Source organism: Manis pentadactyla, chromosome 15 (genome assembly GCF_030020395.1).
Source record: "Manis pentadactyla isolate mManPen7 chromosome 15, mManPen7.hap1, whole genome shotgun sequence".
Lineage (NCBI taxonomy): Eukaryota > Metazoa > Chordata > Mammalia > Pholidota > Manidae > Manis > Manis pentadactyla.
In genome coordinates this window covers 50,463,706-50,475,772 of record NC_080033.1, presented here as the reverse complement: position 1 = coordinate 50,475,772, position 12,067 = coordinate 50,463,706, and positions in this window count along the sequence as shown.

The following is a 12,067-nucleotide window of genomic DNA, read 5'->3' as shown; positions in this document are numbered from 1 at the left end:
ATTTTTAGATGTTCTTTGTGATAACAGAAAAAGAGAGATTTCCATAGAGACCGTCCACACAATGAGGTATTTTTGCAGTGTTCCCCCCACCCTGCTCCCACCTTTCACTGTACTAAAAAGTTCTACCTTTCTATTCTGATATGCATTGGATGCAAAACAAGGGAGGAGCTGCCCCACTTGATTATAGAAAGTAGAAAAATTAGCTGATCAAAGTAGCAGGAGGCTTTCTCATCCAGGTGAAACACCCTCTGGTTTCATTCTTATTGACCTGTGAGTAACATCTTATTGAGTGCCCTAGTTTTCCTCATTCTTGAGTGCATAGGAAACCCTCGTATGAATTACAGATTCAGCTGGGTTGCAAAGATCCTATGAAACAGCCCATCAAACACCTTTAAAATCAGCATTGCTGAAAGAGCCTGCCTAGTTACATAAATATTTGATGAAGGGGACTCAGTTATTGGTGTTGCAATAATTATACAAATTGTAATGGTGATCCTCACTATCAGGAATACCTTTGGAGGAAGCAGTGTTATATACTTCACTCACAGAGAATAATAAAAATATTAATGCAGTACTGACACTTGGCAAGCCAATATCTCCCAAGCTGGGCTCACTTGGCAATCAGGACAGCAAGGAACCTTAGCAAACACATATTTTTTTGGCTGTCGTTCAGTTACTGGAGTGTCAGAAAATATTTGGCATTTAATGCTATGCAAAGTGTTGCTCCCGTTTGATTGTTGTATATTATATAAGCCTTGGAGCATGACGTGAAGTAATTTAACAACTGGAATAACAGGCATTTGGGACAAAAATAATTTCATAGGAAGGCTGATCACAGACACTTAACTTGTGCATAAAAATGTTACCTTGTCATATAATACAAAGTTGAAGATCACACTATCAGGGAAAAAAAAGCAAGTTATGGGGAAAATGTCCCTAAATTCTTCTGACATGAAGTGTGTTTTTCACTATAATGTTATCTTAGCTCTAAGTACCAAGATGTGCCATGGTCTTTCTTGCCAGTCTCTCTCTGGTTTCTAAGAAATGAGCAATTGAGTTAGTGACCGTAAGACAGCTCTTCAGTGTTTTAATGAACTCTGCTACATGCTTTTATGCCCGCAGACGGCTCTTAAATTCTACCAAGCCTTCTGTAAAAGGTGCTGAAATATTCTCATCAGTGTATCAGACATGAAACATAGGAGAACACAACTGAACAAGGCAGAGAATGAGCCACTTCTGATCATTAGGTACTATTTTCTTTTCCTGGATGACTGATACAGATGTATTCTCAGGAGTTAGTCTCCCTACCATTCACACATTTCCAAAGTCACCTCACTTTAGTATCTGTAGGGGAAGAGGGTTGGATGATTTCCCAGACCCACCCGCTCCACAGCTGCCTTCTCTCCACCAGTAGTGACACTTGTCACTGTCAGTGGCTCTTCAGCATTGATGCAACTATGACATGGATCAAGTCCTGCATTTTCTGCCCATAGTTAAGCAGATGATTGAACTTGAGGGAAATCTACACTTCCCTTTTCTACTTACCTTTTTTTTTTTTCCTTCAAAGAACTGCCTATTGTTCTAGAATCCAGTGAATCCTTGGAGTATAAGACATACAAGTTCTGACTTCCAAGAATATATTCTCTATACACCCACTGCTCAACCATACTCATTCACAACCACCTAATTCATGCCACCCTTGGCTTTCACCTGGATGATTGTGACAGACTTTCCCATGGTCTTCCTACTCAAAAAAAATCAAATATGTTCAAAGCAAATAGAACATGTAGAATAAAATAAGTGTACATTAAAAATAAAGCAAACCAATGATACATAACCGATAGGTAAACAGAATATCTCTCCCAATATAATCGTACATATGAAGAGAGAGAAATCTGGGTCTAGTTGGTTCATTTTTAAAATCTGTAGTAACTAGATCGGTTCCTAGCATATTGTAGAACTAAATGTACATTTCTTGAGTTAATTAGTTATAGGACATTCAACGTCCCTACCTTTGTTCTCTGATTTCATGGTGAATTCTGTGTATTATGGATTTCGTCTTGCCCCCTGCCTTTCTTCTAGTAATGCTTCTCCCCCATGTGAGATTAATTTGGTCCCCAAAACAAAAGTGAAGAAAGCAAAAACAAAAGAAACTATAAATGCAAGAGGGTCCATCTTCCAGACCATTCCTTATGGATTTTAACAATGCATGCCCCTTAGATAATGGTATCTGGGTGTGAATACTCTCTATCTCCAACTTTCTAGTGAGCAGTTGATCACACACAAGCACACTCATATGCACACCCGATCTCGCATACACAACACATACGTGAAAAGGAAAAATTTTAAACAACAGTCTAAACCTATTAGAAGGAAAAATATTTAACTGCACCCATAATTTGGGAAGCCATTTCTCAACAAAGCAATTGCTACTTTGTTAACCTCCTTCTGCTTATCTGTGTCTGCAGAGAATCAGAAACACATACAAAGCTGAAACATGTACAACACTCTTGCTTTGCTTCTCTCTTAGATATAAAAAGCCCAGCAAAATATCTGACTATGGCTTGTAAGAACCTTCTTACATTTTTTAACCAAAGGCCATCTTCCTCCCTAAATTCAGTTAGGGAAAGAAGATATCTCTTTTAATGCCAACTAGAATAGCTTTGCTCCAATGTCCAATCTTGTCAAGTTTTAAAGGTAGTACTGTGCTTAAATAATTGGAAAGAAATAGTTCTTTGAGGATTTAATAATGATGTATCATTTAATGTTCCATATATCTTATGATGTTTTGACATTTCTCCTCGGGCCATACAATTCCTGGGGAAGATGTTCAGTTTGCCAGGAACATGCCTTTTGTTCAAGGCCATATCCCTACCTATCTTCTTTGCTACCTTTCACACACCAAGCCAACATTTCCTCTGCCCAAAATCAACCCAGGGCCAGGTACCAGAGAACTAGAGACAGTCCTTATGTGCTTAAGTCCATCAGAGTTATTAAAACTAGCCTGTCCTACACTGTTTACACTGCCAGGCCCTGTCTTTTCTGTGGGAACCCCAAGAAAGCCTTTGGCCTTACTTTCACCTTGCCCCTGCTTCTGCCTGACCAAAACTGGTCAAGCACACATTTTTTTTCAATGACATTGACGTCTCTGTGTTGGCACTCAGTTGCCTCCATATGTTAAAATCTCACAGGTGTAATTTTAACACAGAGGTCGATTTGGACTGCAGTGCCCAATTCAGAGCACCTTTGAAGGGGTTCTTTAATAAGTTACATTGTATACATACAAGATTTGTCCATGACTTTACCAAGAAATTAAAACAGAGCTGCTCTGGTTGAAGTAGAATATGTGGTCCATCTGCTGACCATTGAGGAAAACCACTTTTCAAGGGAAGAAATAGTCATGTGATGTTCATGTGGGATTCATAATAGTGGTTTTCAGTAATCTCTTTTTCCACATGCCTTTAGGTCATTTTAGTCAATATACTTTTGCCAGATGCATCAAGAACAAATACCTGGTCTCTGTTTCATGAACTTCATTTCTTATATCTACTTTTATTCTTTTGATAGCACCTTTCTTTAGCCCATTAATTACACTTTTGACACCTGAAAATAAGACAAGAAAAAAAAAGAACTTAGTTCTCCTGCCTAGTCATAGAGTCTTTCAGATGATTGATGAAAGGACAGAACTATTCATATGTGCCTGGCAGAAATCAGGTTTGTGCTTGAAGAATCAGAAGATTGATTGTCAGGAAGGCCCTGTGATTCATCACAGAGGGTGGTAGGTACTTGGATGAGTGGCAAAAAAGTGGGAAACATGGAGTCAGGGGCTAAGGAGAGAGAGTGTGCCACTTAAATAACTTTAAGGACTGACTCCACTCCCAAGAATATTAAACACATTTGTTTCTAAAGAAGTCATTGTGAATAAAATCTACTGCTAATATTACAGGACTTCCATCAACCAGAGAATTATTCACTATTCATCTGTAATTTAGGAAAAGAAATAAGATTCAATCATACAGGAGGAGCCATGTCTGGATAGTACTAAGCATTTTCTTGTATTACTGATGCTTCTGTTAGCATTGAAAAAACTGCCTGATAATCTAGCTTGACAGATGTGCTAACAGAGATGGATGTGACATTACATTCCAGTCTTGTTGTCTTTGTGGTTTTGAATGAATACAAATGCGGTTCTAAGTGACTGATGTTCCTGAACTTTTAGTATTCAGTGGTTTGGTACATTTCATAGTAAGATAGACCCAATTTTATATAAGACTTTCAGACAGTTTGCCTTTCCATCCTGAATACCTGGTCCAGAGATGCCGGTTGAAACAGCGTCTTCTTGAAAATGGGGCCAAACTAGGCAGAGTTAGGACCCAGCCAAAAAGACCTGCGGAAGGGTGGATTCCATGAACCTAGGGCCAGACCCCTGAGCAACTTAGAATCCCATGTCTGGGGGTGGAGGGTTGCATGCAGAAGGTTTTTGGGGGAATAGTCTCAGGAGATAACATCTGTAAAAAAGTGATGGACACCGAACTGGGCAGAGAGAGGTGACTGACAATCAATTTGCAACTGAGGCCTCATAAAATCCCACAGGGAGCTCTGAAGCTGGACCAGCCCTTTGGAGGTATCTGGGCCATTCCACCTCCAAATTAGCCAGGTATCTCCTCTGGCTGAGACAATACCTGGAGATGGATTGTGGGGAGATGGGGAATTAATGCATCTACCCTGAAGAGCAATCTATGCAGAGTATGACAGTATCTATCACACTGAGCCTGGATCTGGAAAGTTTGAGCCAAAGACTGAGCAAAATCAGAATGCATGTAGAATGATTAACTTCAAATGTGGGGCTGTAAACTTCTGAATGAATGATGAATCCCAGTGGGGACAGTGAAAAACCAAGGTTTTGGAATAAGTGAGATAGTACTAATGAAACCTTGATCAGAGTGAAGGGGATAATTTACAGAGTGTGATAACCTGACTGCATGACTTTAAAGTACCAGTTTCATAAAGGTGCTTTATAGGGCTAATAGGGGATGCTGGTTTATTAGAACAAAGCTGCGGGAAATTTTTTAAAGTGGGTATTTTGTTCCTAAAACAATGACAATATTATTTATGGTGATACCATTAAGGAAATGATTTTTTTCTTCACAAATAAGTGTCCCATCTTGACATTGAAATGCTTAAAAAAGAAAAATGAATGGAGATAAACTTTGATCAAGGAAGCACAAAACCTTCTAGGGCATCAAAGAAGCATTTTAAGGCTTTGCACTGTTTTCTCAAGAGTGACACAACTGGTGTTTTGGACCAATGATTTGTTGTGTGGGCCTTTGCTGTGTATTATAGGATTTTTTAGCAGCATTTCTGGCCTCTGTCTCATAGATGCCAGTAGCAACAATTCCCCCAGTCATTGCAACCAAAAATGTCACTGGACATTATTAAGAAAACATAGTGTGGTGTGGGGGATGAGGGAAGGCACAAAACTTCTCCAGCCCCATTCACTGACCTAAATACTCCTATTTCCTTTAATTCACTTAAGCTTACCAACTAGCACAGTGTTTGTAGAACTGAGTGTTCTATTGGTATGAGAACTTCAGAGTTAATGGTGGTCAAGTCCCGGGCCCACTGTTGAAGATGGTCACATGAACTGGGCTCTGTTTGAAGTGCAGTATTGCTGGACCTGAAGAGATACATCGTTATATCAGTTTAAATGAAAATAATATGTAACAGGATTGCCTAGCAAGACCTGTCTTTTGTACCTAAAATGAACTTCTAATTTCTCCAGGACCACACTGGGAGGATAAGCTGCAATTAACAAAGGTAAATACACTGTTGTTTTACCTCATCTGGTAATAGCTATTTCACTAACCTTTGATGGTATGTAAAAATGGATAATACCATTTTTACTTACAATGAAACTGTGAAATCCATATAAGTAAAATGAAGCTATATTTAAAATGTCTTAAGAGAGAATGGTTTTCACAAATAAGTTTTAATGTTCAAAATCTAAATACTTAGGCAAAAGTAAAGCCAGGGATTTATAATTGAGTTTTCAACAGAGGTTTCTCAAATAAATCACATTATTTAGACACTGCATTCATTTGCCCCATTTAGTTGAGAAAGTTGAAGAGAAAATTATTTACTCACGGGCACACAATAAGCATTATGCCCTACATGTAAGCATTCTAAATATAGTAATGCAGAATTAAAAATTTACTAGTGAGAGTAAAAACTGGGTTAAATATTATTCCTGTTGCTGAAAAATGCATTGTTTAATCATTAAACAAATACTTATTGAGATTCTATTTTCTAAGGACACTGTTAAGTGTCAAGGGGAAAAAGACCAATGATCCTTCCCCCATAAAATAGCAAATTTGGTAAGGGCCAACGTCACCAATTGCTGTACTTTGGGATATGAGCAAAGATTAATAATAACAATTACAACTCTTATTCATCACTGGCCATGTGTCAGGCATTATGCTCAATACTTTTGTATCTTTTTTTTTTTACTAAAAATCACAACAATCTTATAAAGTAGCTATGAGCAATATTCAGATTTTAAATATTCATTATATTTAGACTGACCCTAAGATTTGGTATGTAACTTATTCAGGGACACATAGCTCATGATTAATGGGTTTAGACTCTAACTCTAGAAACTATGCTTTTCACTGCCACTCTGATCTTTGGCAAAATACATTATGATTTTGTTTCTCTATTAATTATAATCTGTTGATTTTTAATGAATATGTAATTATTGCTTTCACAAATATAGCAGTATGAAGTGTGTGTACGATAACCTTTCTTAGATTTTCCAAAATAACCTTAATTTCAAATAATTTCTATTGTTCTCAAACTGTATTATGATTCAAAAAATCCAGGTACCCTCAGAAGCATTAGTACTAGTATGTGTCCACTCGTGGAAGCAGTCCAGAGAAAAGACGGGTTCTGGGTTTCAGAGCTGGTAACTAGGAAGCCAGGAATTAGAACTAGGACATCTGACTCCAGGGTCCACTTTATCAAGTCGTCTGCCTCATGAACTTGAGGTAGAAAGGGAAATGTAGCTAAAAAGAGATCTGAGCTCATATTTGCCCGCCATCTTTCTGATATGGCTTTATTAAATAATAAAGATTTTCTTAGACTATCAGAAGAAATAGTGTTGGGAAGCAAGCAAAGAAAATCATCCACAGGCACTAAAATCCCTCTACCCTTGCTGTTCCTTACTAATCAAAGGCACGTCCAGGGCATAAAAGTGGGGAAGCTTTTCCATGGGCTCCTTTACTTCCTTCTTACTCTCGCTATTGAATATCAAGGCCCTCTATTTAGAAAGCCTATCTGTTGCTTGGGTTTGCTTTTACATTTAAATACAGATGTTGCCTTGAATACTTTTGAAGATGAGCAGGATTGTCTTCTGTTCCTTGCAACTGGTTGACCAAGTCTTCCTAAGAGAGGAAGGGAAACAAAATCTCCTTTATGGTTCCTGTGTCATGGTTCATGGAACTTTTCTTCAGAATAGATGATTGGATGTAGAAGTGATCTTGACCTCGCAGCTTACTACCATATACAGAGCAGAAATCCTGTTGTCAAACACTTGCTGTTTCTGTTTTTAATTTTATTTTTGTTATGTTACATTTTTTAACAGTCAAGGTTCTAAAAGTCGTAATTATAAGAACAAGAACATACATTGTTTAGAAAAGGGATTCTAGTGAGGGCAGGAATTGGAGTTACTCGCTGTCCTGAGGTCCAGCAAAGTAATAAAGTAATTGCTACATGGTGAGGGTTCAGCAGACCTCAGTTCTGTTGAAGTGAAGTGGGTTTCACATATCATAACAGAATCAATTGAATTATATGTTGTTTAAGTATTATAGTTATAATTATTATATGACTACTATAGTTACAGTAGTTTAAACAACTATAAGAAATTTTTATATATTATATATATTATATATACATAAACATACACACATATATAGTAATCTCTTTATATATATATATATATATATTGCTCAGACAGTTATCAGAGGAACTTCACATGTCTATTGGAAGGCATATTCCCCTTTAATGACTGGCAGTGATGTGGAGCAGAACAGACAGGGACTTTAATTTCAGTCCAAGTTCTGACATTTACTAGCTGAGTGAAGATGATAAGCTTTTGACCAACCCAACTGCAGTCCAGGTTCCATGCTTGTAAAATTTACCGGCAGAATTTTCTTTCCAGATCCATGACCTTGTATTACTTGGTCACGAGCTAATCCATGCTCATTTAGTTTTACGATGAGAAACCAGTTGGAAATTTTCCCACTTTAGAGCTTTCAAGAAAACACTCTGAGCTCTTTATTTTGAGCATGTTGTAGAAGCAAAAAATGCAGTCACCTCCACATTTTCCCTAAATTCTCAACATTATTCTGCAGATGGCACCATATGTTCTGTTTTGTAAACTCTGTTTTATTTAGTTAAGGTGTTTTATTTAAATAGAAAGTAGTAATTACTATTGGAAATCTCAAAAGAAAAGTGTAAAGGCAGGAATTTTTTTATTTAAAACAATAGAGAAAGGAATATATTGACATTTTTAGCTAAAAATATAGGAAGGAAGCGAATAGGGAGAAAGCAATCCCTCATTACACCTATCTCCTACTGGATTTTTTTTTCCCCTCTTTTTAAGGCATCCCAGTCCTTCCGTCATCCTTTATTGAAGTGGCTGTCCCTGTCAGTTGTCTGTCATTGCTTAATGTCATTCTTAAAAAGACTAGCAAACTTTCTGAGTGACACTGTAACTTCAATCAATTTGCATCTCTGCCACAGTGGAAATTATTTTTGAAAACTTATGCATCTTTCCTAGGCTCTTTGAGGCTTTAATTGCCTAGAATGTCACTTGATCTATAAACTTTCTACAAGTGTTTCTGTCTGAAAGGAAGTCTTTGTGAGCATGAGGAGCATCTTCTTTCATAAGACATTTTTTATAAGTTCTAAAATCTTGCCTGGCACACATTTTATGAAATATTGAGATGACCTCTTGCCATGGACTGTTGAATTATTTTTTGATATTTCAGACTTGGCAGATGTAGCACAGAACCCTGTAATAATCACTACACAGACTTGGAAACCAGATTGGTATACAATTGTGGGTCTCCCTTGTCCCAGGCCTGAGAGCCCAGGGACTTCGCATTAGCTCTGTTATCCTTGGGTTCTACTTTGCAAAACTGAAGATGGAAAGTGCCTGACTCCTAAGGTTCCTGTGTTAAGTACAATTGTATTTCATATATGGAACATTGTAGGCACTCAATCACTAGTCACTCCTCTTCCTCTCATGCCTGTCTCTGGGGATACTTGAAGGGACATCTCCTAGGGAGCCCAAAATATGAAACTGTGAGTACAACTCTTAAGTGTGGTGATGAAAAATTCTCACTATTGCTGCCAAGTCCTGATTTTAAGGATTCTATTTCTTGTCTCTGCATAATCGGCATCCTTGTCAGACGACATATATACCATTCATTTTCACTCTCTCTCTTTTCCTCCCCCCGCCCTCCCTCCCTTCTTCCATTCTATTCCTTCCTTTCTTTTACGTGTGTGCTTCATAAAATAGGTTCAGGGAATGAACATAAAGCAATATATGATTGGTGTTTACACTGTGCAGATGAAGAAGCTGAGATACAGAGAGGTTTAGAAACTTATCCTATCAGCTAGAAAATGTCAGATCCAGGCATGCCAGTCCTATCTGGTCTTCCTCCTGCACCCAGACACACTGCAGCATCATTTCACAGCCATCCGATTAGTTTCTCTGATGGAATGACACTAAGCCTGTACTCTTGTTTCTCTCTTAGGTAAGGGCTGATTCTAGGCCTAATAGCAGCTATTAACATTCTCACAGAAGGTTCTTTTAAAATGTGGGAATAGTTTGAGATTAATTTCGTTTAAAGCAAAACTTGAAGTAGCTTTTCTATTGATGCTATGAAGAGGAAAATAGTCTTGCCCAAGGTCGATAAAGAATTGAAAAGTGAGGTTAATAATAAAAGCAGAATTAGATGCAGTTTCAGTGGTGATATGTCATGTGCAAGCCCATAAAATAAATAGCAATTATCACATTAGAAAAATGAGTCTCTTGGAATGGGAGCTGCTTCTGACAACTCTATCTATGTGCCACTCTCCTCTGCCTTGCTCACTTTGTGTCTCCTATTGACCAAGTCAGTGCATGACACTCCCCACTCCTGTGCTTAAGATGAAAGCTATTTTGCTCCATAAAAACTCAGTAACTAGAGAAAAAGACACAAGCTATTCCGAAAGCACCCCTTTACATATCAGCTTAATGTATTAGCAAACAATGTCTGCATTACACTAATACATTCTTAATAAATCATATCAGATATTATGTGCAACATAATATATGGTAAGTGCTTGTTTTATGTTATCTCTCTGAATCCTTATAACAGCCCAGTTATTAATTATCATTATTGCATCTTACAGGTGTTTGGAGAGATGTCATAACATGTTCAGTTTTATGGGGCTGTAGATTGGCAGAGATAGAATTTAAATTTAGTTTTGCAGGGATACACCTGGTCTTAATCCTAAGTGTATATCACCTCCCTAAATTCATCCTGTAAAATATGCACATATAAATGACATGCTGCTTAGTACCAATGGCAGAAAGTTACAGTTAGTTTTTCTAAAGCTTGGAGATATTCCTTTTGGGTTTTTAGTTAATTCAGATAAGTAAATATCTCAGTATAAATAGATTATCTCCATTTCTAAGTCATTTCCATCAAGCACAGAAATATTGACTGCTTTTCGAACACTTTATAATGGATCTGTTTATTTGTTGCAGAGATCACATGTGATAGTAAACTTCCTATCTGTAGCACAACTGTAGCCCTCTAATTAGGGCAAGCCTCAGATTGAGGAAAACCGTCTACCCCAGCTCTCTCTCTCCACTGGATGCCCTAGTCATAATGGTCACCACTAGACAGACCCCTATTGGCGCTGTCCATACTACAAGTGCCAGATTGTAGTAAATAAGGTGACTCTCGCCATGTCTCAAGGACAGAGGAAAGTTACTTCACCGGTAAAGAAACTGGTTTTCTAGTGCTCAGAGATAAGTTTGCCCCAGATGTATTTGTATAATTAACTTCTGTGGAGCAATTGGTTTGGCAGATGGATAGATGAGGAACAGTGAAAGTTTGGCTGTTTGACCCTAGTGGGAGGTTGCAGGTTCGTGCTCATTGTAATTACGATAGGCTTTATGGTCTTCCTGGGGATAGCTGGGAGCTTCCGGGAGCAGTCACACCTGGAAACTTAATTGTCTGGTGGACCCAGACACATTTCTGGAAAAGCTCCTCCCTGTGAAAGCCGTGGTCTGGAGCAGCAGTTCTCAACGTGCAGTTCCCAGACCAACAATATCAGCATTACCTGAAATATTTCTTCAAGCCAAATTCTCAGGCTCCTCAAGACCTACTGAATCAAAGACTCTAGGAACTGGGGCCGGAAATGCGGGTTTGAATAAGCCCTCCTGGTGATTCTGATGCTCACTAACCTTTAAGAGCTTAGCTTAGGGCATTGCCTCTCAAATATGCTGTATCTTTAAATCACTGCGGGAGACTTGAAAGTAATGACAATTGAATGAAAGTTTCTGGAGATAGAGCCTAAGCACTTATTTGGTTTTGTTTGAGACTTGAATTCTGAGCCTCTCTCAGTTACCACTGAGAGAGTTGAAAATGATGAATCCTTTTCAACATGTTAGGTGTCCAACAGTTGTTTTGCATGTCTCCCACACTTTCATTTGACCTATTTAGCAGACAAGGAAACTAAGGCCCAGATAAATTAAGTAACTTTCTCAAAGTCACTCCGTGAGTAAATGAGGGAACTAAGATCTGAACCCTGGCTTCTCAGCTTCAGAGCCTGCCCTCTGAGCCACGATTTAGCATCAGTCTAGACACAGCAGGCACCCAAAGCAAAGTGGTTCTTTTCTTCCCTGCCAGCACGTCAAGGCACATTTCTCTTCCCACTTTCCTGCATGTTCTTTAGAGGGAAAACATCAAACTGATGGATTTTCTTTGTAACTCTGCTTGGTGGGAGCTAA